Raw genomic sequence first — 23805 nt, forward strand, 5'->3', positions numbered from 1 at the left:
TGAATAGTAAAAGCTAATGGGTCCCAACTCCATTATTCAATTCTATGCGCAAAAGAATTAGCGTCCAAATTTTACGTGCGGAATGTAATTTTCTCACTTTCCGGTGTCATAGAAACGGGAAATTTGGCACGAGCATTGATTATATCATAAATAGGAAAAGCTAATGGGTCCCAACTCCATTATTCAATTCTATGTGCAAAAGAATTAGCGTCCAAATTTTACGTGCGGACTATAATTTTCTCACTTTCCGGTGTCATAGAAACGGGAAATTTGGCACGAGCATTGATTATGTCATAAATAGGAAAAGTTAATGGGTCCCAACTCCATTATTCAATTCTATGCGCAAAAAATTAGCGTCCAAATTTTACGTACTGAATCTAATTTTCTCACTTTCCGGTGTCATAGAAAGGTGAAATTTACACGAGCATTGATTATGTCATAAAGAGGAAAAGCTAATGGGTCCCAACTGCATTATTCAAGTCTAGCGCAAAAGAATTAGCGTTGAAATTTTACGTGTGGAATGTAATTTTTTTCACTTTCCGGTGTCATAGAAACGGGAAATTTGGCAGGAGCATTGATTATGTCATAAATAGGAAACGCTAATGGGTCCCAACTCCATTATTTAATTCTATGCGCAAAAGAATTAGCGTCCAAATTTTACGTACATAAGCTAAATCTCTCACTTCCCAATGTAATAGAAACATAAAATTTGGCACGGGCATTGATTATGTCATAAATAGGAAAAGTTATTGTGTCCCAACTCGATTATTCAATTCTATACACAAAAGAATTAGCGTCCAAAATTTTACGTACGGAATCTAATTTTCTCACTTTCCGGTGTCATAGAAACGTGAAATTTACACGAGCATTGATTATGTCATAAATAGGAAAAGTTCATAGATCCCAACTCGATTATTCAATTCTAGCGTAAAAGAATTAGCGTCCAAATTTTACGTACGGAATCTAATTTTCTCACTTCCCGATGTCATAGAAACAGGAAATTTGGCATGAGCATTGATTATGTCATAAATAGGAAACGCTAATGGGTCTCAACTCCATTATTCAATTCTATACGCAAAAGAATTAGCGTCCAAATTTTACGTACATAATCCAAATCTCTCACTTCCCAATGTAATAGAAACATGAAATTTGGCACGGGCATTGATTATGTCATAAATAGGAAAAGTTAATGTGTCCCAACTCGATTATTCAATTCAATGCACAAAAGAATTAGCGTCCAAAATTTTACGTACGGAATCTAATTTTTTCACTTTCCGGTGTCATAGAAACGTGAAATTTACACGAGCATTGATTATGTCATAAATAGGAAAAGTTCATAGATCCCAACTCGATTATTCAATTCTAGCGTAAAAGAATTAGCGTCCAAATTTTACGTGCGGAAAGTAATTTTTTCACTTTCCGGTGTCACAGAAACAGGAAATTTGGCACGAGCATTGATTATGTCATAAATAGGAAAAGTTAATGTGTCCCAACTCGATTATTCAATTCTATGCACAAAAGAATTAGCGTCCAAAATTTATGTACGGAATCTAATTCTCTCACTTTCCGGTGTCATAGAAACATGAAGTTTGGCACGAGCATTGATTATGTCTTAAAAGGAAACGCTAATGGGTCCCAATTCCATTATTCAATTCTATGCACAAAAGAATTAGCATCCAAACTTTTTGTACGGAATCTAATTTTCTCACTTCCCGATGTCATAGAAACAGGAAATTTGGCACGAGCATTAATTATGTCATAAATAGGAAAAGCTAATGAGTCCCAACTCGATTATTTATTTCTAGCGCAAAAGAATTGGCGTCGAAATTTTACGTACGGAATGTAATTTTTTCACTTTCCGGTGTCATAGAAACAGGAAATTTGGCATGAGCATTGATTATGTCATAAATAGGAAAGGCTAATGAGTCCCAACTCGATTATTTAATTCTAGCGCAAAAGAATTGGCGTCGAAATTTTACGTGCGGAATGTAATTATCTCACTTCCCGATGTCACAGAAACAGGAAATTTGGCAGGAGCATTGATTATGTCATAAATAGGAAAAGCTAATGGGTCCCAACTCGATTATTTAATTCTATGTGCAAAAGAATTAGCGCCCAAATTTTACGTGCGGAATGTAATTTTTTCACTTTCCGGTGTCATAGAAGCGGGTGATTTGGCACGAGCATTGATTATGGCATAAATAGGAAGAGCTAATGGGTCCCAACTCCATTATTCAATTCTATGCGCAAAAGAATTAGCGTCCAAATTTTACGTACGGAATGTAATTTTCTCACTTTCCGGTGTCATAGAAACGGGTGATTTGGCACGAGCATTGATTATGTCATAAATAGGAAAAGCTAATGGGTCCCAACTCCATTATTCAATTCTCTGCGCAAAAGAATTAGCGTCCAAATTTTACATACAGAATGTAATTTCTTCACTTTCCGGTGTCATAGAAACAGGAAATTTGGCACGAGCATTGATTATGTAATAAATAGGAAAAGCTAATGGGTCCCAACTCGATTATTCAATTCTAAGCGCAAAAGAATTGGCGTCGAAATTTTACGTACAGAATCTAATTTTCTCACTTTCCGGTGTCATAGAAACGTGAAATTTGGCAGGAGCATTGATTATGTCATAAAGAGGATAAGCTAATGGGTCCCAACTTGATTATTCAATTCTAGCGCAAAACAATTGGCGTCGAAATTTTACGTGCGGAATCTAATTTTCTCACTTTCCGGTGTCATAGAAACGGGAAATTTGGCACGAGCATTGATTATGTCATAAATAGGAAAAGTTAATGGGTCTCAACTTGATTATTCAATTCTATGCGCAAAAGAATTAGTGTCCAAATTTTATGTACGTAATCTAATTCTCTCACTTCCTGATATCATTTTATATAAAGTAAATGTCACATGGTTACCTCCACGTGGTGTTTCCTGGGTAACGCAGAGAATTATGCAAAATGGTGAACATATGTTTTTACGGTATCTCTAAAGGAAGCACGACTTCATAAGATTTTCCGTGTGAACACCAGATAAACACCAGTACCAAATTAACTCGGGCGAAGCCGGGTATATCAGCTAGTATATATATATAAACTTCATAAAAATTCTGAAATTGATTTGTAAGAATGTTGCCATCCAATAGGTGGTGCTGCAAAGAGAGAGATAACGGACATCATTAAAATGTCACATTTCTCAGCTCAGTGGACTGATTAAGTATTTATCTCTTTGCTCAGATTGTCCTGTGTTATTTTAAGTCTCAAATTTTTGTGTGTGAAAATTTATTTAGATCAAGAGTAGTGTCCCCTCTGCATTTGTATGTTATTTTTGTGTCCCATCGAAGCCAGTTTCATTAGCCTGATGAAGGGTCAATAAAAGAACCCGAAAGCTTGCTGTAACATCATGTATTTTTACTAGCCATTAAAATGTATCATATCTACAAGATTGCCTGGCTTCTCTTACTGAGAACAATCACACTTTGCTCTACTGGCTAACACGGTTAACAAATCTTTTTTTCATATTGCTGTACTACTAGTTTAGTAGCTGCAGGGAGGCTGACAGATGACCTTTGAAATTTGCTTTGAAGTGATCTTCAGTACTCCTATATCTTTTTAAGAATGCAGAACCCAAAACTGAATCTAATGCTCCTCATGTGGTCTTTATAGAGGGGTATTATATTGGGATCACAGGCTTTTATCTCTCTCTTTATGCACTCTTTGCTTTTGTAACAACTGCTTGATATTGGGTACAGCTGCGTGGCTTATTTAATCAGAACATCCAGATCCTTCTCTGCTAGAAGTCTCCATAATACAGAATATGGTGGAATATGTATGTGAAAGAAATCTAAAGCATGCAGAAATACAGGAGGTGTGCAATATTATAGCAATGTAGAAGTTTTAATTTGAACGGCACCATACAATAGACAGCATATTGGATGCATAGGAGATCATTTCAGACTCAAAGGCATCATATTGAATGTAAATAATTGTGCAAAAATACAGTACTGTGGAAAGGGTTTAGGCAGGTGTGGAAAAAAAGCTGCAAAGTGAGGGCACTTTAAGATGGAACGATTATATCATTCAAATGAGTGAAAATGATCGACAATTACTCAATCTAAACACAAGCCAATGACTAAACGACGAAAGGGAATCATTCGATTTCTCACTCAGCATTCATTTTATGCAGGCATGGAAACCATCGTTGGCTTGTTCACTTACCGGTCAGTTTAAACAGCGCTCATTCAGTTTTCTCATTTGCTTATACAGAGAATGTGAAAGACTGAACGATACTCCTTTGAACGAGTCGACAATGTGTTTGCCTGCCTAAACAGGCTGTGCGAGAGCCAATGCTTTCAAAGATAGAAGTAGTAATTTATGTTGTCAATTAAAAAAATACGAAGTTAATAAGCAAAGGAGAAATCTAAATTGCATTAATAATTGGTGTGACCACACTTTTGTAATCAAAACAGCATCAGATCTGCTAGGTAAACTTCCGCACCGTTTTTGAAGGAACTTGGCAGGAAGTTGTTCCACACATCTTGGAGAACTAAGCACAGATCCTCTGGGGATGTAACGTGCTCAGATCCTTTAGTCTATTCACATAATCTCAGACAGACTGGATGATGATGAGATTAGGGTTCTATAGGAACTCCTTGTTCTTCTTTATGTGGAAGATGGTTTCTAATGACATTGGCTGCCTGTTTGGGGTCGTTATCCTGCTGTTGAAAAAAAAATTCAGGCACTTTCTATTTTTTTTTAATTCTTACTTTGCAGCATTTTTTCCACATCTACCTAAAAATAAATAAATATATATATATATATATATATATATATATATATATATATATATATATATATATATTTATTTATTATATATATATAATGTGTGTGTGTGTTATAAACATAAAAAGAGTTATACAGATTAATACTCTCACCACTAATTTGTGTTTTACAGGCTACAGAGGTAAACGAGAAATTAATGAAACTCTTGACAGAGCACAGCATTGAAGAGGATGAAGAAATGAAATCTATGCCATTATTGGAGAGAATGATTGTTTTCCAGTATAAACTGGTTTCCAGCTATGCAGTGAAACATAAATTACTCATCCAGGCCTTCCAGAATTTAGATCAGATTTTTGGTTTTGAAACACTTTCATTATCAGAAAACTTTCTTATTCTAAAAGCTATGGCAGATGTCACCATGAGTGATTCCCCAGCAGATGAAGTGTTGCCCTTTATCTTTATGGAGGCGAAGACATTTTTTCTAATTTGTGTTGTTGACAAGCTTTACAAAGACAGCAAGACTGCGGTAGGGGACATTTTAATAAACATTCTTCAATATTTTTCAGATCTCTGTAAGAAGCATATAGCACTTATCTTATACAATAAGATTTGGAACCCGGTTGAGGCTCTTCTGTTTTATGTTACCATCACCAAAGATGGAAGATCTCTGAATGAAGCCGAGAAAATTCTACATCAAGTTCAAACTTACCAGATAAGTATCAAAACAGTGCTCACAGCTTTGAGCCAAGATGACCCTGTCCAGTATTTGAACTATAAGATTCAAGAGGATAAAGATAAAGACCTGAAGGCAATCGTAGAGGAAATGAGACAATTTGGGCATTCAGAAAAAATTCTTAGTTTTCTTGAGGAGGTTTTAGAGAAACTCATGATGGAGCTTCCTAAGCATAAATTGAAAGACCTAGATTTGAAAATGAAAAAAGAGGTGATAAAAATGATCAAGGAATATGATGTGACAAAACCTAATGTGGAAAATATGGTGAAAATATTGACAATATTAGCAGTAGCAGTGGAGGATACTACAAGTAACCCTTCTTCAGATCCAACAAAGAAAGCAAGTGGTTACTTTCCTAGAGCTACGCAGTTTGCCTCTATCTTGACATTGCTGCTATCAGAATCCCATAGCAGTAAAGGGTGTCTATTGGAAATTGCTACTGGTGAAGGAAAATCATGTATTGTGGCAGTGTTTGCTCTATTTCAAGCACTACGGGGAAAAAAAGTTGACATAATTACGAGCAGCCCAGTTTTAGCACGGCGCGATCAAGAAGAATGGAGTAAATTGTATTTAATGTTTGATGTGTCAAGCAGCGTCATCCCTCCACCACTTGAAATGGATGAAATAGATGCCCAAAAAAGAGACAATGCAATAATGAAAGCTTACAATGCATCCATTGTATATGGAACGGTGGAGAACTTTGCCGCAGACATCTTAAGACAGGAATTTGAAAAGAAAACCACTAGAGGTCAACGTAAGTTTGACATCGCTGTTGTAGATGAAGTGGATTATATGACTTTAGACAGTGGAGCACAAATTACTTTCCTGTCTCATGAAACCATTGGTATGAGACACTTGGACCAGCTACTATCTGCAATCTGGGCAAGAGTTTGCATGTGCCAGAGAATTGAAGAGGCGAAAACAGGTAACATAGTTTGGGCTACTAGAATACAGTACTTTCACAAACTAGCAATAGATGCAATATTTGGGCAAAACACATCTGAGAACTTTAATGCCATACATATTCTTACCTATGCCTTGCAACTGGGTCTAATCAATGACAACGATCTACGGGAAGTCAAAGATTGTTCACCTCATGAAATTGAAAATACTCAGATGGAAAAGTTGTTAAGCAAATTTGGCCCACAACAACAAAAATTTCTGTTGACAGTCATTGGAAAACTTATGAACAATATGGTACAATTTAAGTTTTACGAGCTCAAAAATGGTAAAGCTACCTTTTTTGGAAATAGTTGTGAAGCTGAAACTTCCATCAGTATCCTCCTTATGGAACATGGACAGGCTTGTTTGCTTATGCCTGAAAAATACCTTATAGATGTAACAGTGGAAGAAATCTCTTCCCTAGTAAAATATTCTGATAAATACAACCCAATGACCATGACAGAAAAAAGAGAAGAGAATGTCATTGTACTGCCAAAACATCTGATGGTTTATATCGAGAATCGACTCCCGGTCTTTGTGGAGAATGCTCTAAGGGCCATAGTAATGGAAAGAGGCAGACAGTACACAATTGATAGCAGAGACAACATAAGTTCCCCTGAATATCATTGCATAATTCCAATTGACTTCAAATCCACCGGTGCGTTAGAGAAAAACAAACGCTGGGGAGATGGCCTTCAGCAGTTCCTGGAGCTAAAACACCAATTAGCTTTATCACCATTATCTAGTGTGACCAACTTTATGTCCAATTTCCATTTTTTTCAAAGATATTTAAGTGGCTCTGGAATTTATGGAGTATCAGGAACATTAGGAGAAGAAGTTGACTTCAACTTTTTACAGAAACACTACAAAACATCCAGTTACCTTATGCCCACTCATCGTTTTACTAAAAAATTAGAGCTACCCGTTATACAAGTGACAGGAGGTAGGGAGCCTTGGCTCAAAGAAATATGCAAGTGTGTAAAGGAAAGAATAAGTCCAAAAACTAGTGGGCAATCAACTTTAGTGGTTTGTGAGGATGTAAAAACTGCAGATGAGCTTCACTGCAAGTTGTTGGAGCTAAATGTGGTCTCATCTCCTGGAAAAATTTATTTGTACACCAGAAGTGATAAGCACAGCATAGAAAAATACATCTTTAAGCCTGGTGATGTAATTTTGGCTACCAACCTAGGTGGCAGAGGAACAGATGTTAAGGTTTCTGATGAAGTCAACAAGAGGGGAGGACTGAGCGTAATTCTTACTCATTTTCCAGCCAATAGAAGAGTTGAAAAGCAAATTTTCGGTCGCACATCTCGGAAAGGGAATCCTGGAATGGTGCAGATGATATTTAATCAACAGGACTTAGCTCCTGCTTACCATGGAAAATCAATGGAAGAAATGAGGAAAATAAGAGCAGTTCATGAAAGGAAACAAATTGAAGGCATGGAAAAGGAAGAACTTGTAGAAATTAACATTCGTCAGGAAATTTTCAGTATCTTTTGTAAATACTTAGATGAGTTCCATTCACTGTACACTGAGGATGAAAGACAGGCTTTCCAGAGCATTTTCGATACATCTATGTTGGTAACAATATTAGATAACAGCAAATTGTTTGATTACCAGCCAGGCCTTACTGCCCTAAAAGAGACATGGGCCTTATGGCTTACAATGCATGATGACGATATCAATGACCAGAAAGACTTTGAAAACCTGAAAACAAATCTTATGCAAGTTCTGGAAGAGAGAAAGCAGCAGCTATCCAAGTCACAAACTGAGAATTTTTATGACTACATTAAAGTAGCTATGGATCGCACTTACTTGCATATCAATGACAAGAGCCGTGACTTTGGAGCATTGAAATTCTGGAAAAGGGTAGAACAGGTTGATTGTGTGTATAAAGCCATTTCCCTTTACAATCAAGCATTTATTACAATCAATTTGGAAGGTGAAGACTACAAACAAGAAGCCATCAACTTACTGACTGAAGCAAAGAAGGCTATGGAGATTTATGTCTCAGAAATCAGCAACACCAATGTATTTGGAAGTTTAACTCAAAAGACGAAATTTAAACCTCACAACAAGGACACAAATTTTACTTTGCAGACAAATACCCGAATGAATTTACTCAACTCCTGGAAGAACTACATTGAGAGGTCACTTGAGAAACTACATGATTTACAGTCTAAAAATAAAGATGCAATAACCAAGGAATGCAGCATTTTCACATTAACCGAGCCGGCGAAGAATGGAAAAATAGAGACAGATGAGATGTCTCTTTTCTACGAGTATGGGATGTCATTCGTGTTTGAGGTGGAGGAGAAGCCAAAATTTTGCTTTGAGGCCTTAATTTGTTTCCTACTGGGTGCTTTGCAGGTTTTTGCTGGCATTTTGATATGTGCTCTAACTTGTGGGACAGCAAGTAATATCGGAATGGGTCTTATAACAGAAGGCATAGATGACATGATTGAAGGAATAAAAGGTATGGCCAAAGGGAGCTTTGATTGGGCAGAATGGGCAATTTCAAAAGCTGTGAGTATTGGAACATCACTTGTGTCAGCCGGGGTCAGTTATCTGTTGAAAGCTTGTAAAGTGTCAAAAGTCACAGCAGATATCATTCAGGCAGGGGTAGACGAGATTCTTTCTACAGCAAAGGATCTGATCACTTCACAAGTCGAGATTAGGAATGAAGAAGCGTCCACCTCTTCTGCAAACGCAAACTCTGTAATTACATCAATACAAGGACTTGCATCTAAAGCAGCTTCAAAGAACATCATAGTTCAGAGTGCCAAATTTACTAAAACTGAACTCAACAAGCAAGAAATTTCAAATGCCTTGAAATATGACTCAGATCTTAGCGCAGGGAAAACTATGAACCAACTCCTGGAAGATATATTTTTGAATGTAACTCACAAACGCTTGGAGACCAACGAGCCACTCAAGGCATTTCTTCTAAAAATAATTGTGATGAGTTCTGTCCCAGAATGTACTTTAAAATCTGAAAATCCTAAAGCTTTTAAGATTAAGGAATCCATTAAGAATCTTTTAAGAGATAAACTAGTCATTTTGGCCAATTTGGATTTCACAGATGCATTCAGACAACATAAGATTTATGAAACGTTCTTACAGGATCTAAAAGATGCTGCAGCCAACTTGGCAAAACTACTGATAACAGAAGACAGTGACCAACTTAAAGATTGCATTCTCAAGAACAGCAAGGAAATAGAAAGCATTTTAGGAACTATTCATATAAATCCACTGATAGATGAGGCTGTAGTTCCTCACGTGATTAGTCACGATACCAAAGATTACAAGCAAGATTTACGTAGCCGGTTTCCAGATGTGATAAAAGTCACGACCGAGATGCATAGATTCATAACCAACCACATATCTGAACAACTTGTCAATCATTTGAAAGACAGCTTTCTAATCTTCCTGAGAAAAATATGGGAAATTAACTATGTCAGAGCACCTAGTAAGGAGTTGATGGAGACTGCAACAGTCTGGCTTGATAAGACACCAAAGATGCTTTTCAACATCAGCCAAAATGTGGCTATTAAAAGTGGCCAAGAAGATCTAGAAAAGACCCTCAAGGAGCCGAGCCATGAGGAAATAGCTTTGTATAAAAAAGGTTTGCTGGAAGGAAGCTGCCATAACATAGAACTGGATCTCGCCATTCTCACCAAAAGTCACCTGATAGAGGGTCGAGGTATTAAATTGATCTTGTATCGCATGGATGAAAAGGATATATCTACAGATTTATACCCAGGAAATGACCCCTCAAAAGAGTTGATTGTACTTCAAGTCAAGGAGAGGTAAAGGCTTTTTTAATCCCTACTTATGTACTGAGTGTATTACATTAATGTGTAACTATTAATAACATTCTGTAGATTAAATCTACCTTAGCTCCAGTGATGCAAGGCGACATTTTCAGACTTCAGAGGTTTATTATTAGAGATGAGTGAACGTACTCGTCCGAGCTTGACACTCGTTCGAGTATTAGCATGTTCGAGATGCTCGTTACTAGAGGCGAGCACCAAGCGATGTTCGAGTTACTTTCACTTTCATCTCTGAGACGTTAGCACGCTTTTCTGGCCAATAGAAAGACAGGGAAGGCATTACAACTTCCCCCTGCGACGTTCAAGCCCTATATCACCGCCCTGCAGTGAGTGGCTGGCGAGATCAGGTGTCACCCGAGTATATAAATTGGCCCCTCCCTCGGCTCGCCACAGATGCATTCTGACAGAGATCAGGGAAAGTGCTGCTGATGTCGGAGCTGCTATAGGGAGAGTGTTAGGATTGATTTTAGGCTTCAAGAACCCCAACGGTCCTTCTTAGGGCCACATCTGACTGTGTGCAGTACTGTTGAGGCTGCTTTTTGCAGTGTTGCACATTTTTTTTTTTTTTTTGTATGTCGGCCGTGCAGAGCATTGCGTCCAGAGCATTGCGTCCTGCAGTAATTTTACCTAGTCCAGGGCCAGTAGTGGTGGTGAGGCAGGGACAGTGAAAGACATATACAGTCTAGATAGGCAGTGGGCTTTTCCAAAATAATTTTGGGAAAAAAATCTATTTGGGCTGCCTGTGACCGTCCTGACTGTACTGCGTCTCTGCTGGGGGTAGTTGTCCTAATTCATACGCAGCCAGCTAAGTGTTACAGCAGGCTTGCGCAAAATTCTTTCCTGGCTCTGCGTTGCCTCTTACATCATCGCTGTCATCCTGTCCAGAGTGAAACAGTCTGCAGTAATTTTACATAGTCCAGGGCCAGTAGTGGTGGTGAGACAGGGACAGTGAAAGACATATACAGTCTAGATAGGCAGTGGGCTTTTCCAAAAAAATTTGGGAAAAAAAATCTATTTGGGCTGCCAGTGACCGTCCTCAGTGTACTGCGTCTCTGCTGGGGGTAGTTGTCCTAATTCATACGCAGCCAGCTAAGTGTTACAGCAGGCTTGCGCAAGATTCTTTCCTGCCTCTGCTGTGCGTTCCATAAGCGAAGTCAGCCTCCAACCACAGGCCAATAAGCGGCACATTTAATTACAGCGTTCTGTTTCTGCACTACTGGTAATACAGCATGCTGAGGGGTAGGGGTAGGCCTAGAGGACGTGGACGTGGGCGAGGACGCGGAGGCCCAAGTCAGGGTGTGGGCACAGGCCGAGCTCCTGATCCAGGTGTATCGCAGCCGACTGCTGCGGGATTAGGAGAGAGGCACGTTTCTGGCGTCCCCACATTCATCTCACAATTAATGGGTCCACGCGGTAGACCTTTATTAGAAAATGAGCAGTGTGAGCAGGTCCTGTCGTGGATGGCAGAAAGTGCATCCAGCAATCTATCGACCACCCAGAGTTCTGCGCCGTCCACTGCTGCAACTCTGGATCTTCTGGCTGCTGCTCCTACTTCCTCCCAGCCTCCTCACTCCATTACAATGACACATTCGGAGGAGCAGGCAGACTCCCAGGAACTGTTCTCGGGCCCCTGCCCAGAATGGGCAGCAATGGTTCCGAATCCTCTCCCACTGGAGGAGTTTGTCGTGACCGATGCCCAACTTTTGGAAAGTTCCTGGGGTCCGGGGGATGAGGCTGGGGACTTCCGGCAACTGTCTCAAGACCTTTCAGTGGGTGAGGAGGACAATGACGATGAGACACAGTTGTCTATCACTCAGGTAGTAGTAATTGGAGTAAGTCCGAGGGAGGAGCGCACAGAGGATTCAGAGGAAGAGCAGCAGGACGATGAGGTGACTGACCCCACCTGGTTTGCTACGCCTACTGAGGACAGGTCTTCAGAGGGGGAGGCAAGTGCAGCAGCAGGGCAGGTTGGAAGAGGCAGTGCGGTGGCCAGGGGTAGAGGCAGGGCCAGACCGAATAATCCACCAACTGTTTCCCAAAGCGCCCCCTTGCGCCATGCCACCCTGCAGAGGCCGAGGTGCTCAAAGGTCTGGCAGTTTTTCACTGAGAGTGCAGATGACCGATGAACAGTGGTGTGCAACCTTTATCGCGCCAAGATCAGCCGGGGAGCCACCACCACCAGCCTCACCACCACCAGCATGCGCAGACATATGATGGCCAAGCACCCCACAAGGTGGGACGAAGGCCGTTCACCGCCTACTGAGGACAGGTCTTCAGAGGGGGAGGCAAGGGCAGCAGCAGGGCAGGTTGGAAGAAGCAGTGCGGTGGCCAGGGGTAGAGGCAGGGCCAGACCGAATAATCCACCAACTGTTTCCCAAAGCGCCCCCTCGCGCCATGCCACCCTGCAGAGGCCGAGGTGCTCAAGCGTGCAGACGACCGACGAACAGTGGTGTGCAACCTGTGTCGCGCCAAGATCAGCCGGGGAGCCACCACCACCAGCCTCACCACCACCAGCATGCGCAGACATATGATGGCCAAGCACCCCACAAGGTGGGACGAAGGCCGTTCACCGCCTCCGGTTTGCACCGCTGCCTCTCCCCCTGTGCCCCAACCTGCCACTGAGATCCAACCCCGCTCTGAGGACACAGGCACTACCGTCTCCTGGCCTGCACCCACACCCTCACCTCCGCTGTCCTCGGCCCCATCCACCAATGTCTGTCAGCGCAGCGTCCAGCCGTCGCTAGCGCAAGTGTTGGAGCGCAAGCGCAAGTACGCCGCCACGCACCCGCACGCTCAAGCGTTAAACGTGCACATAGCCAAATTTATCAGCCTGGAGATGCTGCCGTATAGGGTTGTGGAAACAAAGGCTTTCAAAGGTATGATGGCGGCGGCGTCCCCGCGCTACTCAGTTCCCAGTCGCCACTACTTTTCCCGATGTGCCGTCCCAGCCCTGCACGACCACATCTCCCGCAACATTGTACGCGCCCTCACCAACGCGGTTACTGCCAAGGTCCACTTAACAACGGACACGTGGACAAGCACAGGCGGGCAGGGCCACTATATCTCCGTGATGGCACATTGGGTGAATTTAGTGGAGGCTGGGACAGAGTCAGAGCCTGGGACCGCTCACGTCCTACCCACCCCCAAAATTGCGGGCCCCAGCTCGGTGGTGGTATCTGTGGCGGTATATGCTTCCTCCACTAAACCACCCTCCTCCTCTTCCTCCTCCTCTGTCTCGCAATCAAGATGTGTCAGCAGCAGTACGTCGCCAGCAGTCGGTGTCGCGCGGCATGGCAGCACAGCGGTGGCCAAGCGTCAGCAGGCCGTGCTGAAACTACTCAGCTTAGGAGAGAAGAGGCACACGGCCCACGAACTGCTGCAGGGTCTGACAGAGCAGACCGACCGCTGGCTTGCGCCACTGAGCCTCCGACCGGGCATGGTCGTGTGTGACAACGGCCGTAACCTGATGGCAGCTCTGCAGCTCGGCAGCCTCACGCATGTGCCATGCCTGGCCCACGTCTTTAATTTGGTGGTTCAGCGCTTTCTGAAAAGCTACCCACGCTTGTCAGACCTGCTTGGAAAGGTGCGCCGGCTCTGCGCACATTTCCGCAAGTCCCACACGGACGCTGCCTCCCTGTGCACCCTGCAACATCGGTTTCATCTGCCAGTGCACCGACTGCTGTGCGACGTGCCCACACGGTGGAACTCTATGCTCCACATGTTGGCCAGGCTCTATGAGCAGCGTAGAGCTATAGTGGAATACCAACTCCAACATGGGCGGCGCAGTGGGAGTCAGCCTCCTCAATTCTTTACAGAAGAGTGGGCCTGGTTGGCAGACATCTGCCAGGTCCTTGGAAACTTTGAGGAGTCTACCCAGATGGTGAGCGGCGATGCTGCAATCATTAGCGTCACCATTCCTCTGCTATGCCTCTTGAGAAGTTCCCTGCAAAGCATAAAGGCAGCCGCTTTGCGCTCGGAAACAGAGGAGGGGGAAGACAGTATGTCGCTGGATAGTCAGAGCACCCTCCTGTCTATATCTCAGCGCATTGAGGAGGAGGAGCATGAGGAGGATGAGGAGGAGGGGGAAGAGACAGCTTGGCCCACTGCTGAGGGTACCCATGCTGCTTGCCTGTCATCCTTTCAGCGTGTATGGCCTGAGGAGGAGGAGGATCCTGAAAGTGATCTTCCTAGTGAGGACAGCCATGTGTTGCGTACAGGTACCCTGGCACACATGGCTGACTTCATGTTAGAATGCCTTTCTCATGACCCTCGCGTTACATGCATTCTGGCCACTACGGATTACTGGGTGTACACACTGCTCGACCCATGGTATAAGGAGAACCTTTCCACTCTCATACCCGAAGAGGAAAGGGGTTCGAGAGTGATGCTATACCACAGGACCCTGGCGGACAATCTGATGGTAAAATTCCCATGCGACACCGCTAGTGGCAGAAGGCGCAGTTCCGAGGGCCAGGTAGCAGGGGAGGCGCAGAGATCAGGCAGCATGTACAGCACAGGCAGGGGAACACTCTCTAAGGCCTTTGACAGCTTTCTGGCTCCCCAGCAAGACTGTGTTACCGCTCCCCAGTCAAGGCTGAGTCGGCGGGAGCACTGTAAAAGGATGGTGAGGGAGTACGTAGCCGATCGCACGACCGTCCTCCGTGACGCCTCTGCCCCCTACAACTACTGGGTGTCGAAGCTGGACACGTGGCCTGAACTCGCGCTGTATGCCGTGGAGGTGCTTGCTTGTCCTGCGGCTAGCGTCTTGTCAGAGAGGGTGTTTAGTGCGGCTGGGGGAATCATCACAGATAAGCGTACCCGCCTGTCAACCGACAGTGCTGACAGGCTTACACTCATCAAGATGAACAAAGCCTGGATTTCCCCAGACTTCTCTTCTCCACCAGCGGACAGCAGCGATACCTAAACAATACGTAGGCTGCACCCGCGGATGGAAGCATTGTTCTCTATCACCATCAAAACCGGGGACCTTTTAGCTTCATCAATCTGTGTATAATATTCATCCTCCTCCTCCTGCTCCTCCTCCTGAAACCTGACGTAATCACGCCGAACGGGCAATTTTTCTTAGGCCCACAAGGCTCAGTCATATAATTTTTGTAAACAATTTTTATACGTCTCAATGCTCATTAAAGCGTTTAAACTTGCTCCTGAACCAATTTTTATTTTAACTGGGCTGCCTCCAGACCTAATTACAAATTAAGCCATATTAACTAGAGATGAGCGAACATACTCGTCCGAGCTTGATACTCGTTCGAGTATTAGGGTGTTCGAGATGCTCGTTACTCGTGACGAGTACCACGCGATGTTCGAGTTACTTTCATTTTCTTCCCTGAGAAATTTGCGCTCTTTTCTGGCCAATAGAAAGACAGGGAAGGCACTACAACTTCCCCCTGTGACGTTCAAGCCCTATACCACCCCCCTGCAGTGAGTGGCTGGCAAGATTAGGTGTCACCCGAGTATTAAAATCTGCCCCTCCCGCGGCTCGCCACAGATGCATTCAGACATAGTTCAGGGAAAGTGCTGTTGGTGCCGGAGCTGCTATAGGGAGAGTGTTAGGAGTGATTTTAGGCTTCAAGAACCCCAACGGTCCTTCTTCTCTATATGCGCTCAATGGGGCCGGCGGCAGCAGCGCCGACCCCATTGAGAACATATAGAAGACAAATCATTCTTCTCTGCCACAGCTGTAACAGCTGTGGCAGAGAAGAACGATGTTAGCCCATTGAATTCAATGGAGCCAGCAATACAGCCGACTCCATTGAAAGCGATGGGCTGCCGACGATCGTGGGATGAATTGTCGGGAAGGTCTTAAATATATAAGCCCTTCACTGCAATTCATCCAGAAATGTGTTACAATAAAAATCATTACTCACTTCTCCTGGCGTTCTGCGGTGCTGCTGCAGGCTGTCGCTCCCTCCTGGTCCCCGGCAGAGCATTGCTTTCTCTACGAAGGGCTTTAAATCCCCGCCTCCAGAAACACACGTGCCTTCAGCCAATCACAGCCAATGACAATGATGTCATTGAATGGCTGTGATTGGCTGAAGGCACGTGTGTTTCTGGAGGCGGGGATTTCAAGCCCTTCGTAGAGAAAGCAATGCTCTGCCGGGGACCAGGAGGGAGCGACAGCCTGCAGCAGCGCCGCAGAACGCCAGGAGAAGTGAGTAATGATTTTTATTGTAACACATTTCTGGATGAATTGCAGGGAAGGGCTTATATATTTAAGCCCTTCCCGACAATTCATCCCGCGATCGTCGGCAGCCCATTGCTTTCAATGGAGTCAGCTGTATTGCTGGCTCCATTGAATTCAATGGGCTAACATCGTTCTTCTCTGCCACAGCTGTTACTGCTGTGGCAGAGAAGAACGATCTTTATGCTGACAGTGCGGGGGGGGGGGGGGCACTCTTGCCGCTATTGTGGCTTAATAGTGGTACCTGTGAACTTGAGATGCAGCCCAACATGTAACCCCTCGCCTGCCCTATCCGTTGCTGTGTCGTTCCCATCACTTTCTTGAATTGCCCCGATTTTCACAAATGAAAACCTTAGCGAGCATCGGCGATATACAAAAATGCTCGGGGCGGCCATTGACTTCAAAGGGGTTCGTTACTCGAAACGAACCCTCGAGCATCGCGAAAATTTCGTCCCGAGTAACGAGCACCCGAGCATTTTGGTGCTCGGTCATCTCTAACATTAACCAAAGCGATTAATGGGTTTCACCTGCCCTCTTGGTTGGGCATGGGCAATTTTTCTGACGTACATTAGTACTGTTGGTAGACCAATTTTTTGGGGCCCTCGTCTACAGTGTAATCCAATTAATTTTTTGCCCACCTGCATTAAAGCTGACGGTACATCAGCTATGCTGGGCACTGCAATGGGATATATTTATGTACCGCCGGTGGCTTCCTGGCACCCACCCATGCTGTCGGTCCACACGGAGTTGTACCTGCATGTGTCCACTTCTAAAGAACCCCAGTCTGACTGGGGCATGCAGTGTGGGCCGAAGCCCACCTGCATTAAACATGACATTACCTCAGCTGTGATGGGCAATGCAATGGGATATATTTATGTGCAGCCCGTGGGTTCCAGGGAGCCACCCATGCTGTGGGTGCACACGGAATTCCCATTGCGGAGCTGTACCTGCCTGTGACTATTTATAAAAAAACGCAGTCTGACTGGGGCATGCAGACACCTTGACAGAATGAATAGTGTGTGGCACATAGGTTCCCCATTGCTATGCCCACGTGTGCAGCTCCTGATGGAGATGGCACAGGATTATATTTCTCATTGCTTCTGTACAGCATTGTGGGCTATCGCCCCGCCCCTTTTAAAGAGGGTCGCTGCCTGGCCGTGCCAACCCTCTGCAGTGTGTGCCTGCGGTTCCTCCTCATGGCAGACGCACTTATAAATAGACATGAGGGTGGTGTGGCATAAGGGCAACTGAAGGCTGCGCAGGGACACTTTGGTGTGCGCTGTGGACACTGGGTCGTGAGGGGGGGGGGGGGGGTGGGCAGCATGTAACCCAGGAGAAGTGGCAGCAGAGTGTCATGCAGGCAGTGATTGTGCTTTGTTGGAGGTAGTGTGGTGCTTAGCTAAGGTATGCATTGCTAATGAGGGCTTTTCAGAAGTAAAAATTGTTAGGAGGGGGGAAGGGGCCCACTCTTGCCGCTATTGTGGCTTAATAGTGGGACCTGGGAACTTGAGATGCAGCCCAACATGTAGCCCCTCGCCTGCCCTATCCGTTGCTGTGTAGTTCCCATCACTTTCTTGAATTGCCCAGATTTTCACAAATGGAAACCTTAGCGAGCATCGGCGATATACAAAAATGCTCGGGTCGTCCATTGACTTCAATGGGGTTCGTTACTCGAAACGAACCCTCGAGCATCGCGATAATTTCGTCCCGAGTAACGAGCACCCGAGCATTTTGGTGCTCGCTCATCTCTATTTATTATTAAACTGTATGAAGAAAATGGGATTTCCCTGAAGACTGCAGGCCCAATTCCATTTTCTTCATACAGGTTGACAAAGGATCTCTCTGGTTGATTTAAGTCTGTACATAAAATTTCTTTTCCATCTTGTACAGATCCTGAGTACCACCTTGTCATAAAGGGGTATTCTGGGTATTTATCCCCTTTTAGTGTTGATGGCTTATCGTTATGATAGGTCAAGAATAGTGATTAGCGGGGATCTGCCACTCAGGACCCTCAGTGAACAGCTGATCTCAGCCCCGCACACATCGCAGTGGGCTGGATGTTGACAGCTTCATCTGCATTGGGTTCATAGCTGGAAGTGTAATAGAAGATATAGCTCCCACTAAAACCAATGGGAGGAAAGTCTTCTATTACACTTCCAGCTCTGACCCATTGATGTCTGCCCCTACTGCAGTGAGTGTAACGGCTGAGATTAACTGATCGCTGGGGTCCCGAGTGATAGACCCCTGCCGTTCAACTACTGAAGCCTTTAAATTGCTCATACACCATGTGTGCACAATCTTTTTTAGTCATATTAACCAATGAGGGCTTTTCTCCAAGGTAAGGGAAAGTGCTAATTTGTTGCTTATTGGCATTTGACACAGAACTACCGGCTGCCATATTTCTGTGTGACAGGAGCCTGTATTAACCAGTGAGCACTTTCCTTCACTACAGAGAAAAGCACTCATTGTGGCTCCAGCGATCGTTTTTCAGCAACAAAGCTGATCATACAATCAGCCGATCAGCGATGTTTCTGTTTTGTTATGCACCCCTGCCATACACTTTTAATAGCTGTTGGCCAAATGCTAATTCTCGCTTTCTGACTCCCCCATGTATAAAATTTTCAGTCAATTCCCCCCAAATCAGCAGCTTTGCTTATTTTTTTTCTTTCCTGTAATGGGCACTTTTATTCTCCAGTCACATCCAGTGTTGCAATACATGCCCTTGGATAAGTTCAAGTCTGACTTTAGCTATAGTACCATATACATCCGCTACAAAAATGATGCTATTTTGCACTATAAAGCAATGTATACAATGCAAGGGACAATGTACTCAGAGAAGCACCATTGCTATTCAGACGGTGTTCCAAGAGTCGGACCCACATAAAAATTGACTTCTTGTTTTAGTACAAAGAGAGCAAAATGTTCCTAATATAAGGCTTAAAAGATAGTCTAGAACTTGCTCGAAGAAGGTTTCCCAATGTGTTTGTCTTATTTTATAATCTGGAAGTCTTATAACTGGAATGTGTATTGTGTAAAGGCTTATTAACAAGTCTGTGGTCATGTTGCACATGTTAAATTGCTGTAAAAAAAAAACATCGGAGAGCACACAAATTATTTTAACAATCTCCCTTGGAGCTGAACTGCTCCGCTGCCATCTTACACAAGTACTCTGATGTTCACAGAACCCCACTGTTTTATGTCCTATTCTCATCCTTGAAAAAGGCACAAGAATAGGATAGGCTGCTATTTTTTTTTCACACGGACCATAGCGTAATTTGTTATTATGGGTCTGTCTATATGTTGACTGTTGAACACATCGACAACATGGGGCTCCAAAATACAGCCGTCTGAATAAGACCTAAATACTTTTCCTTGCAGAACATATTCTCAAGTTCTAAGCAATATGCCTGACTCTTTAGGATTGTCCTCCAGATAAATGTGCCTTGTTACAAATATTTAAAAGATTGTTAGGAAGTTGGGATAACCATTGTTGGATCCACTTTAGTGGTCATTTTGGTTTCGCGGAAGCAGATAAAACTAAGAAATTGCTGAATATAATCTTACCAGCTTTGTAGAAGATGCTGTTGACATTAATTTATTCTTTCAGAATATTCTTCTTAAGAAATGGTTGCCATTCAATAACTTCTTCCTTATTTCCTTCCAGTTCCCAGTCAGGGAAATTTCTATGGAAGCTCATGGATTCTAATGCCGGGTTCCATGAAGACAATCAAGAAAAGAGAGGAATGTATAATTCCATATCACAAGCAATAGGAGGGAAGATAAAGAGTGATGCCATTCAGTCAGCCGTACAATCAGAGGTAACTGACTGGGATATATATATATATATATATATATATATATATATATATATATATATATATATTAGAGATGAGCGAGCATACTTGCTAAGGACAATGGCAGGTGAGTTGCGGCCATGAGCAGGGGGGAGTGGGGGGGAGAGAGGGAGAGAGAGATCCCCCCTCCGTTCCCCCCGCTCTCCCCTGCCCGCCGCCGGCAGCCGAATCTTTGCTCCCGAGCGGCCAGGTACTCGCTAAGGGCAATGCTCAATCGAGCAATTGCCCTTAGCGAGTATCCTCGCTCATCTCTAATATATATATATATATATATATATATATATATATATATATATATATATACACACAGGGTACTTATATAGTCTGCCACAGAAGCCAGCCGTACCATTATGAGGGACTGAAGGTCATTTTACACAGGCTGATTATTCACATGAATGTTTCGCCGAACACTTGTTCGCCTGTCAGTCGGGCCGTGTAAAAAGGCCAAAAATTAACCAACTAACAAGCTAATGCTCATTCATCGGCTAAGCTATCCTCACTCCATTACAATGACACATTCTGAGGAGCGGGCAGACTCCCAGGAACTGTTCTCAGGCCCTGCTCAGATTTGGCAGCAGTGGTTCCTCTCCCACCAGAGGAGTTTATCGTGACTGATGCCCAACCATTGGAAAGTTCCCGGGGTCCGGGGGATGAGGCTGGGGACTTCAGGCAACTGTCTCAAGACCTTTCAGTGGGTGAGGAGGCCGATGACGATGAGACACAGTTATCTATAAGTGAGGTAGTAAGGGCAGTAAGTCCGAGGGAGGAGCGCACAGAGGATTCAGAGGAAGAGCAGCAGGACAATGAGGTGACTGACCCCACCTGGTTTGCTACACCTACTGAGGACAGGTCTTCAGAGGGGGAGGCAAGGGCAGCAGCAGGGCAGGTTGCAAGAGGCAGTGCAGTGTCCAGGGGTAGAGGCAGGGCCAGACCGAATAATCCACCAACTGTTTCCCAAAGCGCCCCCTCGCGCCATGCCACCCTGCAGAGGCTGAGGTGCTCAAAGGTCTGGCAGTTTTTCACTGAGAGTGCAGACAACCGACGAACAGTGGTGTGCAACCTTTATCGCGCCAAGATCAGCCGGGGAGCCACCACCACCAGCCTCACCACCACCAGCATGCGCAGACATATGATGGCCAAGCACCCCACAAGGTGGGACGAAGGCCGTTCACCGCCTCCGGTTTGCACCGCTGCCTCTCCCCCTGTGCCCCAACCTGCCACTGAGATCCAACCCCGCTCTGAGGACACAGGCACTACCGTCTCCTGGCCTGTACCCACACCCTCACCTCCACTGTCCTCGGCCCCATCCAGCAATGTCTGTCAGCGCAGCGTCCAGCCGTCGCTAGCGCTAGTGTTTGAGCGCAAGCGCAAGTACGCTGCCACGCACCCGCACGCTCAAGCGTTAAACGTGCACATAGCCAAATTTATCAGCCTGGAAATGCTGCCGTATAGGGTTGTGGAAACGGAGTCCTTCAAAAGTATGATGGCGGCGGCGGCCCCGCGCTACTCAGTTCTCAGTCGCCACTACTTTTCCCGATGTGCCGTCCCAGCCCCGCACGACCACGTCTCCCGCAACATTGTACGCGCCCTCACCAACGCGGTTACTGCCAAGGTCCACTTAACAATGGACACGTGGACAAGCACAGGCGGGCAGGGCCACTATATCTCCCTGACGGCACATTGGGTGAATTTAGTGGAGGCTGGGACAGAGTCAGAGCCTGGGACCGCTCACGTCCTACCCACCCCCAGAATTGCGGGCCCCAGCTCGGTGGTGGTATCTGCGGCGGTGTATGCTTCCACAATCTAAAGCACCCTCCTTCTCCTCCTCCTCCTCCTCCTCCAACGCAACCTCTGTCTCGCAATCAAGATGTGTCAGCAGCAGCAGCACGTCGCCAGCAGTCGGTGTCGCGCGGCGTGGCAGCACAGCGGTGGGAAAGCGGCAGCAGGCCGTGCTGAAACTACTCAGCTTAGGAGATAAGAGGCACATGGCCCACGAACTGCTGCAGGGTCTGACAGAGCAGACCGACCGCTGGGTTGCGCCATTGAGCCTCCAACCGGGCATGGTCGTGTGTGACAACGGCCGTAACCTGGTGGCGGCTCTGCAGCACGGCAGCCTCACGCACGTGCCATGCCTGGCCCACGTCTTTAATTTGGTGGTTCAGCGCTTTCTGAAAAGCTACCCACGCTTGTCAGACCTGCTCGGAAAGGTGCGCCGGCTCTGCGCACATTTCCGCAAGTCCCACACGGACGCTGCCACCCTGCGCACCCTGCAACATCGGTTTAATCTGCCAGTGCACCGACTGCTGTGCGACGTGCCCACACGGTGGAACTCTATGCTCCACATGTTGGCCAGGCTCTATGAGCAGCGTAGAGCTATAGTGGAATACCAACTCCAACATGGGCGGCGCAGTGGGAGTCAGCCTCCTCAATTCTTTGCAGAAGAGTGGGCCTGGTTGGCAGACATCTGCCAGGTCCTTGGAAGGTTTGAGGAGTCTACCCAGGTGGTGATCGGCGATGCTGCAATCATTAGTGTCACCATTCCTCTGCTATGCCTCTTGAGAAGTTCCCTGCAAAGCATATAGGCAGCCGCTTTGCGCTCAGAAACAGAGCCGGGGGAAGACAGTATGTCGCTGGATAGTCAGAGCACCCTCCTGTCTATATCTCAGCGTGGTGAGGAGGAGGAGGAGGAAGATGAGGAGGAGGGGGAAGAGACAGCTTGGCCCACTGCTGAGGGTACACATGCTGCTTGCCTGTCATCCTTTCAGCGTGTATGGCCTGAGGAGGAGGAGGATCCTGAAAGTGATCTTCCTAGTGAGGACAGCCATGTGTTGCGTACAGGTACCCTGGCACACATGGCTGACTTCATGTTAGGATGCCTTTCTCGTGACCCTCGCGTCACACGCATTCTGGCCACTACGGATTACTGGGTGTACACACTGCTTGACCCACGGTATAAGGAGAACCTTTCCACTCTCATACCCCAAGAGGAAAGGGGTTCGAGAGTGATGCTATACCACAGGACCCTGGCGGACAAACTGATGGTACAAATTCCCATACGACAGCGCTAGTGGCCGAAGGCGCAGTTCCGAGGGCCAGGTAGCAGGGGAGGCGCGGAGATCAGGCAGCATGTACAGCACAGGCAGGGCAACACTCTCTAAGGCCCTTGACAGCTTTATGGCTCCCCAGCAAGACTGTGTCACCGCTCCCCAGTCACAGCTGAGTCGGCGGGAGCACTGTAAAAGGATGGTGAGGGAGTACGTAGCCGATCGCACGACCGTCCTCCGTGATGCCTCTGCCACCTACAACTACTGGGTGTCGAAGCTGGACACGTGGCCTGAACTCGCGCTGTATGCCCTGGAGGTGCTTGCTTGTCCTGCGGCTAGCGTCTTGTCAGAGAGGGTGTTTAGTGCGGCTGGGGAAATCATCACAGATAAGCGTACCCGCCTGTCAACCG

Source organism: Eleutherodactylus coqui, chromosome 5 (genome assembly GCF_035609145.1).
Source record: "Eleutherodactylus coqui strain aEleCoq1 chromosome 5, aEleCoq1.hap1, whole genome shotgun sequence".
In the NCBI taxonomy this organism is placed as follows: Eukaryota; Metazoa; Chordata; class Amphibia; order Anura; family Eleutherodactylidae; genus Eleutherodactylus; species Eleutherodactylus coqui.